Genomic DNA, 18,713 nt, shown 5'->3' with positions numbered 1-18,713 from the left:
GATCAGCCATGATCTTATTGAATTGCGGAGCTGGCTCAAGGACCCGAATTGCCTACTTCTGCTCCTGTTTTGCATGTTCATGTTGTATTGCCACAGAGAAAACTAACATCACAATGCAACACTGATTGATATACAAGTACTTCCCTCGTTCAATTAAGTGTTTGTTGGAACAATTCCAAATGGCAAAGCAAGATAATGCAGAATAGAATGTAACAACAAAGGAACACAGAAACACAACTTATTAACATTTATTTAGCAAGCACCTAAAAAGTGAATTAAATATGTACATTACTGGGAACTTTATAAAGCAAGCCTGTGCTTGTGAGGTGTATGTAAAAACATGCAAATATGCTGCTGCATGGATTGGGCTGGATTTTGTAACTGGGAGGGCGTGGGGCTGCTGACGGCGAACTTTTGCCATTTGGCATCACTACCCCTCTGAAACTGACTGCAAATTCAGGATATTAGGCATGTGCAGATTCATGCAAAGATCCTTAAGTTGTGGTCTGTCACTCACAGCTTTGACACAAACAGTGCTATGGATATCACCTTCCCCCATGCCCCAACCCCACCTCCCAGCAGAGCCAGAAATCAGTGAGAATTCCAAGTCATCACCTGCATATCACAGTTTGAATTGTTATGCCTTGTTCAATCAGATGTAACTGAGTTTTTAATGGCAGCATGACTAATAAAATTTGGTGAACAGAACTGACACTGAAAAAATAATTTTATAATCACAGAGTGCTATTAAATGCTTAATTAGCAGTTTTTTAAACATGAATTTGTAAAATAATCTCTTTAAAAATTTTGAATTTTTTTTTTCATAATTTCTGTTTGGGGATCTGCAAAAATCTTTTAATGTGACGGGTTGCTTAGACAGCCTGAGACATCTCTGCTGCTCCATGCTGTGAATACCCAGTAAAGAACATTGCACATGCTGTGAATGCTCAGTAAAGAACACTACAATCAGTTGCAGTACCACTGCACTGTGATAGAGGTGAAATTCTCACCAGAAACATTGCTTCATCGCTGACTGCAAAACCTGGCCCAAAATGTTGAATTGTGCCAAGTGGTTTTAATCAGTGGTGCCCCCGCATGGTACAACTGCATCACTACTATTTTTATCAGTAATGTGCTGTGCACACTGTATTGGATAGCCTTGCATAATAAACTTTCTTATAATTCATAATTCAAATAACCTGGTAATGGAGAAAAAGCATATAGCTTTTGAGGTTTTACACAAAAAAACTTCCATTCCTAGTAGCATTACTGAACATGAATAGAAAATAGAAAAAACACCGGACCATTAATACAAACCACGTACATAGGTGACAGGACTACTGCTGCTTGGGCAGCACATGAGACTGTACCACAGAAAGGTAACCCCACACTTGAATTTAAAGCTCCTGGGAAGTGCTGTAGAGCATTTTACTACATTAAAGATGTTTTATAAATGCAATTTGTTGTTATGTTGTTTAGACATTCAACTGCATTATGGGGCTTAGCCTCATTATCATTCCTTTTGTACCCTTAATAAGCCTGCTGCATGATGAGAGCACAGGGCCAGATTGCCAAAGGAGCTTTGAGGATGCATAATCACTCTATACGCATGGCATTGTAATGTACGGAATGTGGGAGTTGATTTCTGCACAGCAATTTTTCACTAAAAGCAAATTGATAATGGCCAAATAATCAGTTTTAGTGATGTTGGTTAAGGGATAAATATTGGTCAGGACTCAGGGTAACTCCCCTGCTTTTCTTCTAAATAATGTCATGGAATCATTCATATCCATCCAAGTGGGTAGGCAGAGCCTCAGTTTAACATCTCATCCGAAAGCCACCACTTCCAATCGTGTATGTTATGACCATAGCTGGAGTTAGTTGCTGCGCAAACCAATTCCCAGAGGGAAACTTGGCATATGGGCCATACCGTTTTTTTTGTATTCTGAAAATAAGAAGATGACGTACTCAGCAGTAAAAGGTCCAGTAACACTTATGGGATTTAAAAAATTATAAGTAAAAGTTTTATTAATGCGAATAAAAGAAAACTTAAGGACACAAGATTACAATTACCTCTCTACTTGGTCAGATCCATAAGTAAACCTTCCAGGCAACACTCCCTTATAGATATTTAACTATACAAAATCCAGTAAATTTACCCAAGGCAAACTGCTGTAGCTTCAGTAATGTCGTACCACATGACCTGTAACTTGCTTCCACTCTGCTATGGAAAACCAAACTTTAGAATAAAACTTCTTTTTGTAGCCCAAGCCTTTTCTGGCTTGACTGGGTGGTTGATTCAAACTTCATTTCCTCCCTGTCCAGAGCTAATAGCTCCTGACTCAACAGCTCAAACAGCTCCAGCTGCTACCTCAACAGCTCAAACAGCTATATCTCCCCAGCTACTCTACAGTAACTCTAAAATACCCGTTTTCCCCCTTCATCTCAGGTTGCATCGTTTTAACACCTCTTTGAAATTCAAACCCTTCCAAATATAAAATCTTTCATATCTTCATCTTGTCTTTGCTTTCAGGTCATTAAAATATAATATCCCCACTTCTTGTTTTTACCTATGAAGACCTGCAAGATGCAAACATGTTTCTTGGCACCTCTCCCTTTCGATATTCAAGCAAACCCTCAACTTATCTAAAAATGCAAATGTTAGATCTAACCTATTTACTTGCACTTCAAAGATAAACACCTCTATCCTTTTCATGTTTTAACCCCTCCAGACAATCTGTCTCCTATTAATCTCTGCCCAGCTTAATTAAAGCATACACACACACAATATTCCCCAAAGCTTTTTTTTAAAAATCCATTTCTCACATGTAGCACTCCCTCAGTTCTGCACTGGAGTGTCTATGTTTTCCAAAAATATGCTGTATTTATAAAATTTGAAAAAGCACATTTCAAAAAATTTCAAATTCAATACTGCAGAAAGTGCAATAAATTTCAACTTTTCTCCATGCAGCATGTTCCATTCTGAGGTGCTTTAATGCAGTTGCGATACACATGATATTTACTATAAACATTCCATGTCAAGCATGCAGCTCAAGGGGTTCTCCATAGTTTCCAGTTCTTGGTACACTATGGCTGAAAGGTCGTAGACTGTAGTCTTACCCCATTGCATCTCTGCAGCAGCTACTCTAAGCTTTAGTGAGCCCCTTAGCACATAGTCCTGGACCGTGGAATGTGCCAATGTGCAACACATGGTCGTGGACAACTCTTTGCATGGAAGACCAGCAGGTTTCAGGCAGACAAAGAGCATCTTTCACCAAGTTGATGGTCCTCCAACTGCAGCTGATGTTTATCTCAGTGTGTGTCCTGGGAACATAGAACAGAGTCCTGCATCAGGGAGCTGCTCGGGCTGAACCTCAGCAAAAACCACTATCTCTATCCAGACCTTCTTTGCAAAGGCACATTCCAAAAGAAGATGGGCAAAGGTCTCTTTCCCACCATAGCCCCTGTGAGAACAGTGTGCGGAAACCAGCTTAAGACTCTGGATTTAAATCTATACCTTTAATGCCCTGTTAGTCTTTCCACCCCACCCCCACTAGAGCCGTACCTTGAGTGTCCTGCCATCCATTCTTAATTAGCACATTTGTTTAGATAATATCACCACCTTCAACACCTCTTTGGACCTTTGTCTGTGACATCTTTTGATTATCTGCTCCTATCACTGCTTGCTTGTCCCTACAACCACATCCCACCCCCCCAACTTCTCTCCCCCCACCCCCCCCACCTTAAACCAGCTTATATTTCACCCCTCTCCTAATATTACTCAGTTCTGTTGAAGGGTCATGAGGACTCGAAACGTCAACTCTTTTCTTCTCCGCCGATGCTGCCAGACCTGCTGAGTTTTTCCAGGTAATTCTGTTTTTGTTTAAGACTCTGGGTGTTCACCTGATGGGGAGGGACCTTCTCACCACCAGCCAAGCTACATCTTGGTGCTTGTTTGAAAATTCTGGTGATGAGATATTCTGCCAAATGACTTTGATAGTTTGGTTAGGGAACCATCTGACAGGATTCACCATCTCCTTTTCCCACAGGTCCTCAAGGATATTGCGCGTAGACCAATGGACTCATGGTCAAAGGGGTTTTTCTGCATAAACTTTTCCACAAAGAATAAGTGGTATGACATGGTCCAACCAAATAGAGTATTCATGGTAACATGGCCAGACCCATCCTTTGCAACACGGGGGCCTGGTAAAACCTCAGCGCGTAGCTGCAGGTCTACGCACAGCTTGATGCAGCTGCACACAAAAATGGCCATCAGGATGTGGGTAATGCTGGGTATGTTTTGTCCACCCCTATCTAGAGGTTTATACATTGTATCCCTGCAAACACTGTTCATTTTTAGGAACACAGGAGCAGGAGAAGGCCATTTGGCCCTTCAAGCCTGCTCTGCCGTTTGATAAGATCATGCCTGATCTGGTTGAGGTCTCAACTCTGCTTTCCTGTCTGATACCCATAACCCTTGATTCCCTTGCCTATCAAAAATCTATCTAACTCAGCCTTGAATAAATTCAATGACCCAGCATCCACTGCTCCCTGGGGAAGGGAATTCCACAGACTAACAAACCTCAGAGAAAAAAAATTCTCTTCACCTCCATCATCTTATTCTTAAACTGTGTCCCCTAATTCTAGTCTCCCCCACAAGGGGAAACATCCTTCCGGTATCCACCCAATCATGTTCCCTCAGGATCTTACATGTTTCGATAAGATCATCTCTCATTCTTCTAAACTCCAATGAGAGTTTTCTTCATAAGATAAGCCCTTCATCCCAGGAATGAGTCAAATGAACCTTCTCTGAACTGTTTCTAATGCGATTATATCCTTTTTCAAATAAAAATTGTACACAGTACTCTAGATGTGGTCTCACCAAGGCCCTGCACAGCTGCAATAAAACTTTCCTACTTTTAGTCTCATCCCCCCTCAAACAGCTTATATTTCACCTCATTTCTATTTTTCTTTAGTTCTGATGAAGGGTCATACGGACTCGAAACGTTAACTGTATTCCTCTCCGCAGATGCTGTCAGACCTGCTGAGTTTTTCCAGCTATTTTTGTTTTTGTTTCAGATTTCCAGCATCCGCAGTATTTTGCTTCTTTTCCTACTTTTATATTTCATTCTCCTTGCAATAAATGTCAACATTCCATTTGCCTTTCTAATCACTTGCTGTACCTTCATGCTAATGTTTCCTGATTCATCTATCAGGACACCCAAATTCCTCTGTACCACAGAATTCTGCAATCTTTCTCCATTTAAATAGTATATTGTTTTTCTATTCTTTCTGCCAAAGTAGACAAGATCACGTTTTCTGAAATTATTCTCCACTTGCCGATTTTTTGCCCACTCACTGAACCTATCTATATACCTTTGTAGACTCTTTACCTCCTCTTGACAACTTACTTTCCTACCTATCTTAGTGTCATTTGCAAATTTAGCTACTATATGTTCAGTCCTTTCACCCAATTCATTGATATGGATTGTAAATAGTTCAGGTGCCAGCACTGATCCCTGTGGCACTCCATGAGTTACAGCTTGCCAACACTAGAAATACACATTTATCCCTACTCTCTGCTTCCTGTTAGCCAACCAATCCGTTACCCATGATAATATCTTACCCCCTACACCATGTGCTCTCTCTTGTGTAGTAAGATGTTCACTGATGATTGTACAATGTTCAACACCATTCGGTATTCCTCAGATACTGAAGCAGTCCATGCCCTTATGCAGGAAGGCCTGGACAACATTCAGGCTTGTGCTGATAAGTGGCAAGTCACATTCGCACCACACAAGTGCCAGGCAATGGCCCCCTCCAACAAGAGAGAATCTAACCATCTCCCCTTGACATTCAATGGTATTCATTGCTGAATCCCCTACTATCAACATCCTGGGGGTTACCATTGATCAGAAACTGAACTAGATCAGCCATATAAATATTGTGGCTACAAGAGCAGGCCAGAGGCTGGGAATTCTACAGAGAGTAATTCATTTCCCAACTCCCCAAACCCTGTCCACCATCTACAAGGCACAATTCAGGCATGCGATGGAATATTCTCCATTTGCCTGTATAAGTGCAGCATCAACGGCACAAAGTTTGAAACCATTCAGGACGAAACAGCCCGCTTGATTGGCACCTCATTCACCTCCTTCAACATCCACTCCCTCCATGATCGACGTACAGCTGCAACAATCTGTACCATCTGGAAGATGCATCACAGCAACTCATCAAGGATTCTTCGACAACACCTTCCAAACCCGCAACCTCTACCATCTAGAAGGACAAAGGTAGCAGTTGTATGGGAGCACCACCACCTGCAATTTCCCCTCCAAACCACACACCATCCTGACTTGGATATATTGCCGTTCCTTCACTGTCACTGGATCAAAATCCTTGAACTCCCTTCCTAAAAGTACAGTGGGTGCACCTACATCAGATGGACTGCAGCGGTTCAAGAACGTGGCTCATCGCCACCATCTCAAGGTCAGTTAGGGATAGGCAATAAATGCTGGCTTAGCTAGTGACAGCCACATGCCATGAAATTTTCTTTTAAAAAGATGTGGCTATCAAATGCCTTTTGGAAATCCAAATACACCACATCTACAGGTTCCCCTTTATCCACCTTGATTGTACTGCCTCAACAAACCCTAATTAATTAGTTAAACACAATTTCCCTTTCACAAAACCATGTTGACTCTGCCTGATCTTATTATGATTTTCCTAATATCCTGAGATCACCTCCTTTGTCTGCACTGGAGTGCTGTGTTTGACTGCAGTAGAGAGCTTCAGTAGGAGCTTGGTGACTGAGGGAGTTTAAGGGTTAAATTCTATCTAAAGTCTAGCCTTTCTTTAATTTAATAATTAACTAAAAGTTGCTGTTAGGGTTGGAAGGAGGTGAGTTTTAGTCCAGCCTTAAAACAGGGCTCACACAGGTTCAGCTTGCAGCTGCAACTAGTTAGTTAGATAACTGGCTTAATCAGGTTTTCAGAGGCTAGGTTCAGAGAGTATAAAAGTAGGCTATCTTTTCATGCTGACTTTGTCTGCACTGAAGTGCTGTGTTTGGCTTCAGTTGGAGTTTGGTGACTGAGGGAGTTCAGTGAGAAGGGAGGAGGTGCTCCTTCCTTTTTCTACCTTTGCTCAGAAAGAAGAGCAGCAGCCTTGGTAAGTAGGAACTGGTGAGTAAATTAGAGAAGTGTTAATATTTTTAAAGTTCCTATATTTGGATTTAACTGTGAAGCGCCAGGAATAAGGGAAATTTAAGGGCCAATATAATAAAGTAATCTAAATAATCCATAGTAGAATAAAGTTAATGTAAGGGAAGTAGAATTAAGACATGGCAGAGCAGCTCAGTCAAGTGAAATGTGTGTCCTGTAATATGTGCGAAGTCATGGACGCTACCAGTATCCTAGCAGACCACATTTGCAGGAAGTGCTGTCAGCTGTGTAAACTTGAGCTCTGGGTTACAGATCTCGAGCGGCGGCTGGAGTCACTATGGCACATACACGTGGCTGAGAGCTGCGTGGATAGCATATTCAGAGGGGTGGTCACACCACAGCCTAAGGGCCTGGAGACAGAGAGGGAATGAGTGACCATCATTAATGGGTGTCCAAGAGAAGTAGGCAGGTAGTGCAGGAGTCCCCTGGGGACCTGCTCACAAATCGGTTTTTCGTTTTGGTCCACTGGTTCCTCAAAGGAGTGCAGTCAGAGCCAAGTTTGTGGCACCACGAACGACTCGGCTGCAAAGGCGGGGAGAAAGAAGAGCTACAGTGATAGGGAATTCATTGGTTAGAGGAACAGGCAGGCATTTCTGTGGCCATAGACGTGACTCCAGGATGGTATGTTGCCTCCCTGGTGCCAGGGTCAAGGATGTCACAGAGCGACTGCAGGATATTCTTCTGGGGGAGGATGATCAGCCAGAGGTTGTGGTCCACATTGGTACCAATGCCTTAGGTAGGAAGGGGGTTGTGATCCTGCAATCAGAATTTAGGGAGCTAGGTAGAAGATTAGCAAGCAGGACCTCCGGTTTTCTCCCAATGCCACATGCCAGTGAGTACAGAAATAGGAGGATAAGGCAGATGAATGCGTGGCTGGAAAGATGGTGCAGGAGGGAGGGCTTTAGATTCCTAGGACACTGGGACGGACTCTGGGGGAGATGGCACCTGCACAAGACCAACTGGTTGCACTTGAACAGAGCTGGGACTGATTTCATTGTGGGGCGTAGAAGAACAAATCTGCAGGGAAATTAAAGAGATGTAGGCATTATAGAGTAGTTATAATGGGGGACTTTAATTACCTGAATGTAGACTGGGACAGTGGTAGTGTAAAGGGCGGAGAGGGGCAAAAGTTCCTAGATTGTGTTCAGGAGAACTTTCTACAGCAGTATGTGTCCAATCCAACAAGAAAAGATGTACTGTTGGACCTGGTTCTTGGAAATGAGGCGGGCCAAGTAGATCAAGTGTCAGTGGGGGAGCATTTAGGAAACAGTGATCATTGTATTGTATGTTTTAGGATGATGATAGAAAAGGACAAAAGGCAATCCAGTGTAAAAATTATGAACTGGACAAGAGCTGACTTCGATGGGGCAAGAAAGGAGCTGGGCCAAAAAGACTGGAACAAAAGATTGGCAGGAGAATCTGTAGCTGAACAATGGGCTACCTTCAAAAAAGAATTGGTTTGGACACAGTCAAGGTATATTCCATTGAAAGGGAAAGGTAGGACAAACAAATCCAGAGCTCCATGGATGAAAAAAGAGATTGGAATTAAGATGAAGAAGAAAAAGTGCGCTTATGACAGATGTCAATTAGAAAATACAATTGAGAACAAGCGGAATACAGAAGGTTCAGAGGGGAGATGAAAAAGCATATTAAAGAAACAAAGAGGGGTTATGAGAAAACAAAGCCAACATAAAGGGGAATCCCAAAGTCTTATACAGGCATATAAATAGTAAAAGGGGGGTAAAAGGAGTAGGGCCGATAAGGGACCTAAAAGGGAATTTACACAAGGACAAAGGGGCCATGGCTGAGGTATTAAATGAATACTTTGCATCTGTCTTTACCAAGGAGGTAGATGCTACCCAGGCCATGGTGACAGACAAGGAAACTGTCACTAGAAGGGTTCAAAATTGATAAGGAGGAAGTGTTGAATGGACTGTCGGTACTTAAAGTTGACAAGGCACAGGGACCGTATGAAATGCATTCAAGGATATTGAAGGAAGTGAGAGTAGAAATTGCAGGGGGACTGGCCATAATCTTTCAGTCTTCCCTAGACTCAGGGGTGGTGCTAGAGGACTGGAGAATTGCAAACATTATGCCCTTGTTCAAAAAAGGTTGTAAGGACAAGCCCAGCAATTACATACCAGTTAGTTTAGTTTCAGTGGTGGGCAAGATTCTAGAAACAATTATTCTGGATAGAATTAGTAGTCACGTGGAAAAATATGGGTTGATAAGGAAGAGCCAGCATGGATTTCTAAAGGGGAAATTGTGTTTAACTAAGTTGTTGGAGTTTTTTGAAGAGGTAACAGAAAAGGTCGATGAGGGTAATGCTGTTGATGTGGTGTACATGGACTTTGAAAAGGCATTTGACACAGTGCCACACAGCAGACCTATGTGAAAAGTTATTGCTCATGGAATAAAAAAGACAGTAGCAATGTGGATACAAAATTGGTTGAAAAATAGGAAGCAGAGAGTAATGGTCAATAGATTTTTTTGGGCTGGAGGAAGGTTTGTAATGGGGTCGGTATTGGGACCCTTGCTGTTCCTGATATATATTAATGATCTAGATCTTGATGTGCAGGGGACAATTTCAAAGTTTGTGGATGATACAAAGCTTGGGAGTGTTGTGAACAGCGAGGAGGATGGTGTGGAACTTCAAGAGGACATAGGCAACTTGGTGGAGTGGTCAGATAGGTGGCAGATGAAGTTCAATGCGGAGATGTGTGAGGTGATGCATTTTGGTAGGAAGAACATGGACAGACATTATAAAATAAGGGGTGAAATTTTGAAGGAGGTACAGGAGCAGAAAGACTTAGGTGTATATGTGCATAGATCATTGAAAGTGGCAAGACAGGTGGAGAGATCAGTTAATAAAGCATACAGCATCCTGGGCTTTATTAATAGGGGCATAGAGTACAAGGTGGTTATGCTGAATTTATATAAGACACTTGTCAGACCTCAGCTGGAATGTTGTGTGCAGTTCTGGGCACCACATTATAGGAAGGACGTGAACACATTGGAGAGAGTGCATAAGAGAATTTACAAGAATGGTTCCAGGGAGGAGAAACTTCAGGTATGAGGATAGATTGGAAAGGTTGGGACTGTTCTCCTTGTAGAGAAGAAGGCTGAGAGGAAATTTGATAGAAATGTTCAAAATCATGTGGGGGGTGGACAAAGTAGATAGGGAGAAGCTGTTCCCACTTGTAAAAGGATCAAGAACGAAAGGGCACAGGTTAAGTGATTTGCAAAAGAAGCAAGTGTGATGTGCAAAACTTTTTCATACAACGAGTGGTTCAGGTCGGGAATGCACTGCCTGAAAGTATGGTGGAGGCAGGCTCGATCGAGGCATTCAAGAGAGCATTAGCTGATTGTTTCTATTCAAATAATATGCAAGGGCAGGGAAAAGGCAGGAAAATGGCACTAGGACATAATGCTCATTTGGAGAGCCGATGCAGAGATGATGGGCCAAATGGCCTCCTTCTATGCCGTTAAGATTCTGTGATGCTGTGATTAATAATGGATTCTGGCAATTTCCCTATGAAAGATGTTAGGCTAACTGACCTACAGTTTCCTGCTTTCTGTCTCCCTCCTTTCTTGAAGAAAGGTGTTACATTTGTTATTTTTCAATCTGCTGGGACCCTTCCAGAATCTAAGGAATTTTGTAAGATTATAGTCAGTGCCTATATTATCTCTACAGCCACTTCCTTTAAGATCTGAGGATCCAGGCCATCTGGTCCTAAGGACTTGTCAGCCTTTAGATCTGGTAGTTTACCCAGCACCTTTTCCCTGATGATGGTGATTATTTTAAGTTTCTCCCTCTCTTTCACCTCTTGATTTTCAAGTGTCATTGGGAAGTTTTCTACGTCTCCTACAGTGAACACAGACACAAAGTACCTGTTCAACCCCTCCAATATCTTTGACCTCAAGATAAAGTGGAAGATGGCTTGCTTGGGTGATGTCCACAGCACAGGTGTGGGGCATGGCCAGACCTGTGCCACATGGAGCAACAGTGAGAGCGCCTCGCACTTGATGTCCAGGTTCTTATCCACAGTGATAAGGGAATGTCACTCCACATGCACGGTTTTTGTTTCACCATAGGTACATGCTCCTTCCAGTTTTTAGCGTATGCCCCTGCCCTTCCAAACCATATCCCCAGCATCTTCAGGTAGTCTGACTTGACGTTGAAGGGGACAAAGGACCAGTTAGCCCAGTTCCCAAAGAACATGATCTTGCTCTTGTCACAGCTTACTTTGACTTCCCAAGGCCTGTTTGAGCTGGTCGCAGACACACATCAGTCTGTGCACTGACAGTGGATCTGAGCAGAAAACAGCAACATCGTCCATGTACAGGGAGGCTTTGGCCCGAGTGCATCCACTGCCTGGCATCATCACCCATCTTATGCCTGCACCTTCCTGAAAGACTCGGCAAAAGGTTCGATACAAAACATGAACAAGGCAAGGGAGAGAGGTCAGTACCACCCTGGAGTGTCAGTCGAGATTTTCTGCTCATGTCTGTGGAGTGGGCTTTAAACCCATAATTTCCTGACTTAGGTGGAAGTCTACTGAACTTCCTTTTTCCAAAAATATACTTTATTCATAAAATTTGTAAATGTACATACCAAAACATTTCAAACTGAATATTACAGGGAGTGAAATAGAATTCAACTTGAAGTGCCTCAATACAATTTCAATACCTGATATGTACAATAAACAGTCCAGGTCAGGCATGAGGCCTAAGGGATTCTACACAGTTTCCAGGCCCTCGGTGTACTATGGCTGAAAGGCATTTACAGTGGCCTTTCCCCATTGCACCTCTGCAGCAGCTACCCCAAGCTTTAGTGCATCCCTCAGCACCTAGCCCTAGGACCTTGGAATGTGCCAGACTGCAACACTTGATTGCAACTCTTTGTACTGGAAGATCAGCAAGCTTTAGGCAGACAAAGATCATCTTTCACTGAGTTTATGGTCCTCCAGCCACAAATGATGCTTATCTTGGTGTGCATCCCTAGGAACAACCTATAAAGCATAAGAGTCCTGCATCACAGAGCTGCTTGAGATGAACTTCAACAAAAACTACTGTATACCGCGCCACAGTAGACTGAGTGGAGCCAGGGGGAGCACCCTAAAGCAATCCCTTTAAGGACCACTGGTTAGGCCACATGCAGCCCTCATTTTAGTTATGGAGCAAGGAACTCACCATCTGCCGTATTTAGGGCAGCTGAATTTAGGGAAAGGGCCTAAAACAAATGTGCAAAATATAAAGTAAAATGTGCATTTGCAAAGAATCTACGATATGTTCTATGCATGGGCCCTGGTCGCCTATTCTTCTGTCTTAATTCACCAATGGTGGCATATTTCCACTGCAAAATTTGTGCACACTGCCTTATTAGGTGCTTTGGTGCTTTTTTTGATACCTGTAAAAATGGGCATGGAAACAACTATTTCTAGGCTACTGTGTTTTCAGATCCAAACTCTGGTTCAAACACAGGATCTTACCTGTGAAAACAATTCTGCATATCCCTTACAGTATAGTGTATTCTCACTGAGATGACAGCTAGCTCAAAGCAGTTGAGGCAACTGGTCAGTCAGGTCTGCAAAGTCATGGTATAATTCTAAAACAAAAACAAAAATACCTGGAAAAACTCAGCAGGTCTGACAGCATCTATGGAGAGGAATACAGCTAACATTTCGAGTCCGTATGACTCTTCATCAGAACTAAGGAAAAATAGAAAACAGGTGAAATATAAGCTGGTTTAAGGGGGGGTGGGGGGTGGGACAGGTAGAGCTGGATAGAGGGCCAGTGATAGGTGGAGATTGCCAAAAGATGTCATAGACAAAAGAACAAAGAGGTGTTGACGGTGGTGCTATTAGCTAAGATATGTGCTAATGGTGACATTAAGGGTAGAAAGCAGGACGAGCAAGGTACAGATAGCCCCCGTGGGGGTGGGGTGGGGGGAAGGGATTGAAATAGTCTAAAAGGTAGAGATAAAACAATGGATGGAAATACATTTAAAAATAGTGGAAATAGGTGGGAAAAGAAAAATATATATAAATTATTGGGAAAAGGGAGATCGGAAAGGGGCTGGGGATGGGGGAGAGAGTTCATGATCTAAAGTTGTTGAACTCAATATTCAGTCTGGAAGGCTGTAAAGTGCCTAGTCAGAAGATGAGGTGCTGTTCCTCCAGTTTGCGTTGAGCTTCACTGGAACATTGCAGCAGGCCAAGGACGGACATGTGGGCATGAGAGCAGGGTGGTGTGTTGATATGGCAAGCGACAGGGAGATCTGGGTCATGCTTGCGGACAAACCAAAGGTGTTCTGCAAAGCGGTCACCCAGTCTGCGTTTGGTCTCTCCAATGTAGAGGAAACCACATTGGGAACAGTGAATGCAATAGACTAAATTGAGAGAAGTGCAAGTGAAATGCTGCTTCACTTGAAAGGAGTGTTTAGGCCCTTGGACGGTGAGGAGAGGGGAAGTAAAGGGGCAGGTGTTACACCTTCTGCAGTTGCATGGAAAGGTGCCGTGGGAGAGGGTTGAGGTGTAAGGGGTGATGGAGGAGTAGACCAGGGTGTCCTGGAGGGAATGATCCCTGCGGAATGCTGCCGGGGGGGTGAAGGGAAGATGTGTTTGGTGGTGGCATCATGCTGGAGTTGGCGGAAATGGCGGAGGATGATCCTTTGAATGCGGAGGCTGGTGGGGTGATAAGTGAGGACAAGGGGGACCCTATCATGGTTCTAGGAGGGAGAGGAAGGTGTGAGGGTGGATGTGCGGGAGATGGGCCGGACACAGTCGAGGGCCCTGTCAACCACCATGGGTGGAAAATCTCGGTTAAGGAAGAAGGAAGACATGTCAGAGGAACTGTTTTTGAAAGTGGCATCATCAGAACAGATGCGACGGAGGCGAAGGAACTGAAAGAATGGGATGGAGTCCTTACAGGAAGCGGGATGTGAGGAGCTGTAGTCGAGGTAGCTGTGGGAGTCGGTAGGCTTGTAATGAATATTGGTGGACAGTCTATCACCAGAAATTGAGACAGAGAGGTCAAGGAAGGGAAGGGAAGTGTCAGAGATGAACCATGTGAAAATGATGGAGGGGTGGAAATTGGAAGTAAAATTAATACATTTTTTCAGGTCCGAACGCGAGCATGAAGCAGCACCGAAGTAATCATCGATGTACCGGAGAAAGAGTTGTGGGAGGGGGCCGGAGTAGGACTGGAACAAGGAATGTTCCACATACCCCATAAAGAGACAGGCATAGCTGGGGCCCATGCAGGTACCCATAGCCACACCTTTTATTTGGAGGAAGTGAGAGGAGTTTAAGGAGAAATTGTTCAGTGAGAGAACAAGTTCAGCCAGATGGAGGAGAGTAGTGGTGGATGGGGATTGTTCAGGCCTCTGTTCGAGGAAGAAGCGGAGAGCCCTCTGACCATCCTGGTGGGGGATGGAGGTGTAGAGGGATTGGACGTCCGTGGTGAAGAGGAGGCAGTTGGGGCCAGGGAACTGGAAATTGTTGATATGATGTAGGGTGTCAGAGGAATCGCAGATGTAGGTGGGAAGAGACTGGACAAAGGGAGAGAGAATGGAGTCAAGATAGCAACAAATGAGTTCCATGGGGCAGGAACAGGCTGACATGATCGGTCTGCTGGGACAGTCCTGTTTGTGGATTTCGGGTAGGAGGTAGAAGCGGGCCGTCCGAGGTTGGGAGACTATCAGGTTGGAAGCTGTGGAAGAAAGATCTCCAGAGGAGATGAGGTCAGTGGCAGTCCTAGAAATAATGGCTTGATATTCAGTGGTGGGGTCATGGGCCAGGGGGAGGTAGGAGGAAGTGTCTGCGAGTTGACGCTCAGCCTCTGCAAGGTAGAGGTCAGTGCGCCAGACAACAACAGCACCACCCTTATCAGCAGGTTTGAAGACAATGTCAGGGTTGGACCTGAGAGAACGGAGTGCAGCAAGTTTAGAGAGAGACAGATTAGAGTGGGTGAGAGGAGCAGAGAAATTGAGACGACTGATGTCACGCCGACAGTTCTCAATGAAAAGATCAAGAGAAGGTAAGAATCCAGAGGGAGGGGTCCAGGTGGAGGGAGAATATTGGAGGTGGGTAAAAAGATCTGTTGAACGGGGAGAGGACTCCTGCCCAAAGAAGTGAGCACAGAGACGAAGGCGGCGGAAGAAGAGTTCAGCATAATGCAGAGCCCGAAATTCATTGAGATGAGGGCGTAAGGGTATGAAACTGAGTCTTTTGCTGAGCACTGAACATTCAGCATCAGAGAGAGGAAGGTCAGGGGGTATGGTGAATACCTGGCCAGGGCGGGGATTGGAAGACGGGATGGGGACAGAGGGACGGGCAGGGGTGGAGGGTCCTGGATGGGCGTTGGTGTCGATGAGTTGAAGGAGCTTGCGTTCCTTTGCACCTGAAAGAAAGAGACAAAGTTTTTTGTTGAGGCGTCGGATGAGACGAAGAATAAAATGAAACTGGGGGTAAGGACAGCTTAGTAATAGGGTACATTGGTGCTGCTGGAGGGAAAGGTCGAGTGTATTCATATGGCAGCGCATGGCACTGAGTGTGGATCTCAGGATGCAACAAGAACAGCAGTCCGAGGAGCGTTGTATGTCCTGGAGATATCTGTAATCCTGGGTGGGTTCGAAACATGAGGGATGGAACTTTAGTTGAAATCCACGTGGGGTAAGTCGGAGACTATTCTGCTTGATTGAGTCTTATGGACAAAAGGCAGTCAGGGAACTACTAATACATTAAACTTACTTGCCAGGGAAGAGACCACGATCAGGGTTGCCTCTGTATGTGCGCAAGTGTTTTTTGTAGATTTCATTTCTTTTACTGGGGGGGTTTCAGGGAAGGCTTTGGCCTTTTGCCCTTTGGCATTGGAAGCTCTTCTGTGGTTGTTTGTTCTCCTTGAAGGGGCTTCAGTGCCTAACATTGGGAACTTAAAGAGGTGATGGTTGCAACCAGTCGAGCCCTAAACCAGGGGGTACGTAACACTGTTAGGGTGGCAGTGAAAGACAACGAAGGAGGTGCATCCATTGACCGTGCCTTCTTCACGAAGAGAATCCTCTTGGAATTCTGTGGATTCCAAACTACGGACATCTACTGTCTACAGGACTTCCCCAGAGCTGGATACTTTGACGTGACCTTCAAGAATGCTGCTGCATGCGTAACGTTCCTGAAGGTGTTCGAGGAGAAGAGAGACCATCCACAGCTGAGAATCCTCACGGCAGAGCCATTCTTTATTCTGTCGTCACAATGGGTCCGTGTGGTGACTGCGCACCTCTACAACCCCTGTTCCTGCCGTTGATGTGCTCACCTTCCTCGCCAGGTACATCGACAAGGTTGGGAACTACACCGAGGTCAAAGACACATTCAGGATTTGAACCAGCAAACGGCAGGTCAAGATGACATTCAAGGCAGATGGTAAGAGAGCAATCCTCCGCCCTCCCTTCAGCTTCACTGTCAGCACGGCCCCCCAGTCCTTCCTGTCCTCTATCATGGAGGTCTTAGACAACAGTACACGGGAGAGTCTGGACAAACCGTTAACTCTGGATGAAATGACCAGGCCCTTGAGTCCTTCGAGAAGAGTAAAACTCCCAAAAGCGATGGCTTGCCGGCTCTGTGGGACTGGATCGGCCCAGACCTGCTAGAAGTGTACGAGAGTATGCTCCTGGCTGGCAGCATGTCGGAATCCATGAGGAAAGGCATCATCACCCTCATCTACAAGCTGAAGGGGACAGGGAGGAAATTAGAAATTGGTGACCCATTTTACTGTTGAATGTGGACTATAAAATTTAGTCCAAGGCCATCGATTCAAGGTCATCGCCAATCAGTCAAGGCTGCCATGGAGTTGGTGATCCACCCTGACCAGACCTGCATTGTACCCGGCAGGAGGATCTCTGACAGCCTCATGCTATTTAGGGATATGATTGCTTATGTACGGGACAGGAGGCAGGTGTCCACACCATCACCCTGGACCAACAGAAGACCTTTGACAGAGTATTGCACACCTACATAGTAGATATGGTCTCCAAAATGGGGTTTGGGGGGGAATCCCCAATTGGATCCAACTGTACTACACAAACATTAGTAGCGCAGTTTCAATCAATGAGTGGAGATCAGAAAGCTTTCTGATCAAGTCTGGAGTCGGGCAGGACTACCCTCTCTCCCCCCCCCGTCCTGTTCATGTATTGCATTGAACCCTTTGCGTCCATCAGGAAGGATTCGGGCATAAGAGGAGTGACAATCCCAGGCAGTGGAGGCACTCAGGTCAAAGCCTCCCTGTACATGGACGATGTCACTGTCTTCTGCTCAGATCCGCTGAGATCCTCTGTGCAGACTGATCAATATCTGCGACCTGTTCGAGCTGGCCTCGGGTGCCAAGGTAAATCATGGCAAGAGCGAGGCCATGTTCTTTAGGAACTGGGCTTACTAATCCTTTGTCCCCTTCACCGTCAGGTCAGACTGCATGAAGGTGCTGAGGATATGGTTCGGAGAGACCAGGGCACGCGTTAGAAACTGAAAGGAGCGAGCAGCTATGGAGAAAAAAAAGACTGGGCATGTGGGAGCGACGCTTCCTCTCCATTGCAGGTAAGAACCTGGTCATCAGGTGTGAGGCACTCTTGGTGTTGTTGTATGTGGTGCAGGTCTGGTCCATTCCCCACTCCTGCACTGTGGCAATCACCCGAGCCATCTTTCACTTGATCTGGAGATCGAAAATGGACTGTGTTCGCAGGGATACGATGTACAAACCTCGAGGTAAAGTGGGAAAAATCGTGCCCAACATCGCCCTCATCCTGATGTGTGTGGCTGCACCAAGTTCTGTGTAGACCCACGGTACGGAGAAACCAAGTGTCACTACGTGCTGAGGTTCTACCTGTCCTCAGTATTGTGAAGGATGGGTCTGGCCATGCTGCCGCGGAACACGCCAAGTAGTTGGACCGTGCCATTTCACCTGTCCCTCGTGGAAAAATTTATGCCGAGAAACACCTTTGACCACAAGTGCATCAGGCAGTGGTCAGCACGTAACATCCTAGAGGCCCTGCGGGAAAAGGAGATAGTGGATCCTGTTGGATGGTTCCCCGAGCAGACTGTCAAAGTCATTTGGCAGAATGCTTCATCGCCAGAACTTTCCAACGAGCACCAAGACGTAGCTTGGCTGGTGGTGAGAAAGGCCATCCCCATCAGATCCTTCCTACACACCAGGAGTCTCACCCCCTCTGCACGTTGCCCTTGAGGTGGCTGTGGTGGGGAAGAGACTTGTCGTCCCCCTCTTTGTGGAATGTGCCTTTGCAACGAAGATCTGGAGAGAGATGCAGTGGTTATTGTCGAGGTTCATCCTGAACAGTTCTGTGGACAAGGGACTCTGTGCTCTACAGGCTGTTCCCAAGAACACACACACACAGACAAACATCAGTTGCAGCTGGAGGATCATCAACCCAGTGAAAAACACTCTTTGGCCTGCCTGAAACTTGTTAGTCTTCCAGTGCAAAGAGTT

At 45.1% G+C, this 18,713-nt stretch overlaps 1 protein-coding gene across 1 annotated transcript in view; it reads right to left on the bottom strand.

The window, feature by feature from the left end:
* LOC144696698 (peroxisome proliferator-activated receptor alpha-like) overlaps positions 1 to 18,713 on the bottom strand; it is a 585,390-nt gene that overhangs the window by 152,284 nt on the left and 414,393 nt on the right. The window lies entirely within an intron of this gene.

This window comes from Cetorhinus maximus, chromosome 22 (assembly GCF_964194155.1).
Source record: "Cetorhinus maximus chromosome 22, sCetMax3.hap1.1, whole genome shotgun sequence".
Taxonomy (NCBI): domain Eukaryota; kingdom Metazoa; phylum Chordata; class Chondrichthyes; order Lamniformes; family Cetorhinidae; genus Cetorhinus; species Cetorhinus maximus.
This window is presented reverse-complemented; position numbering and strand designations above follow the sequence as displayed.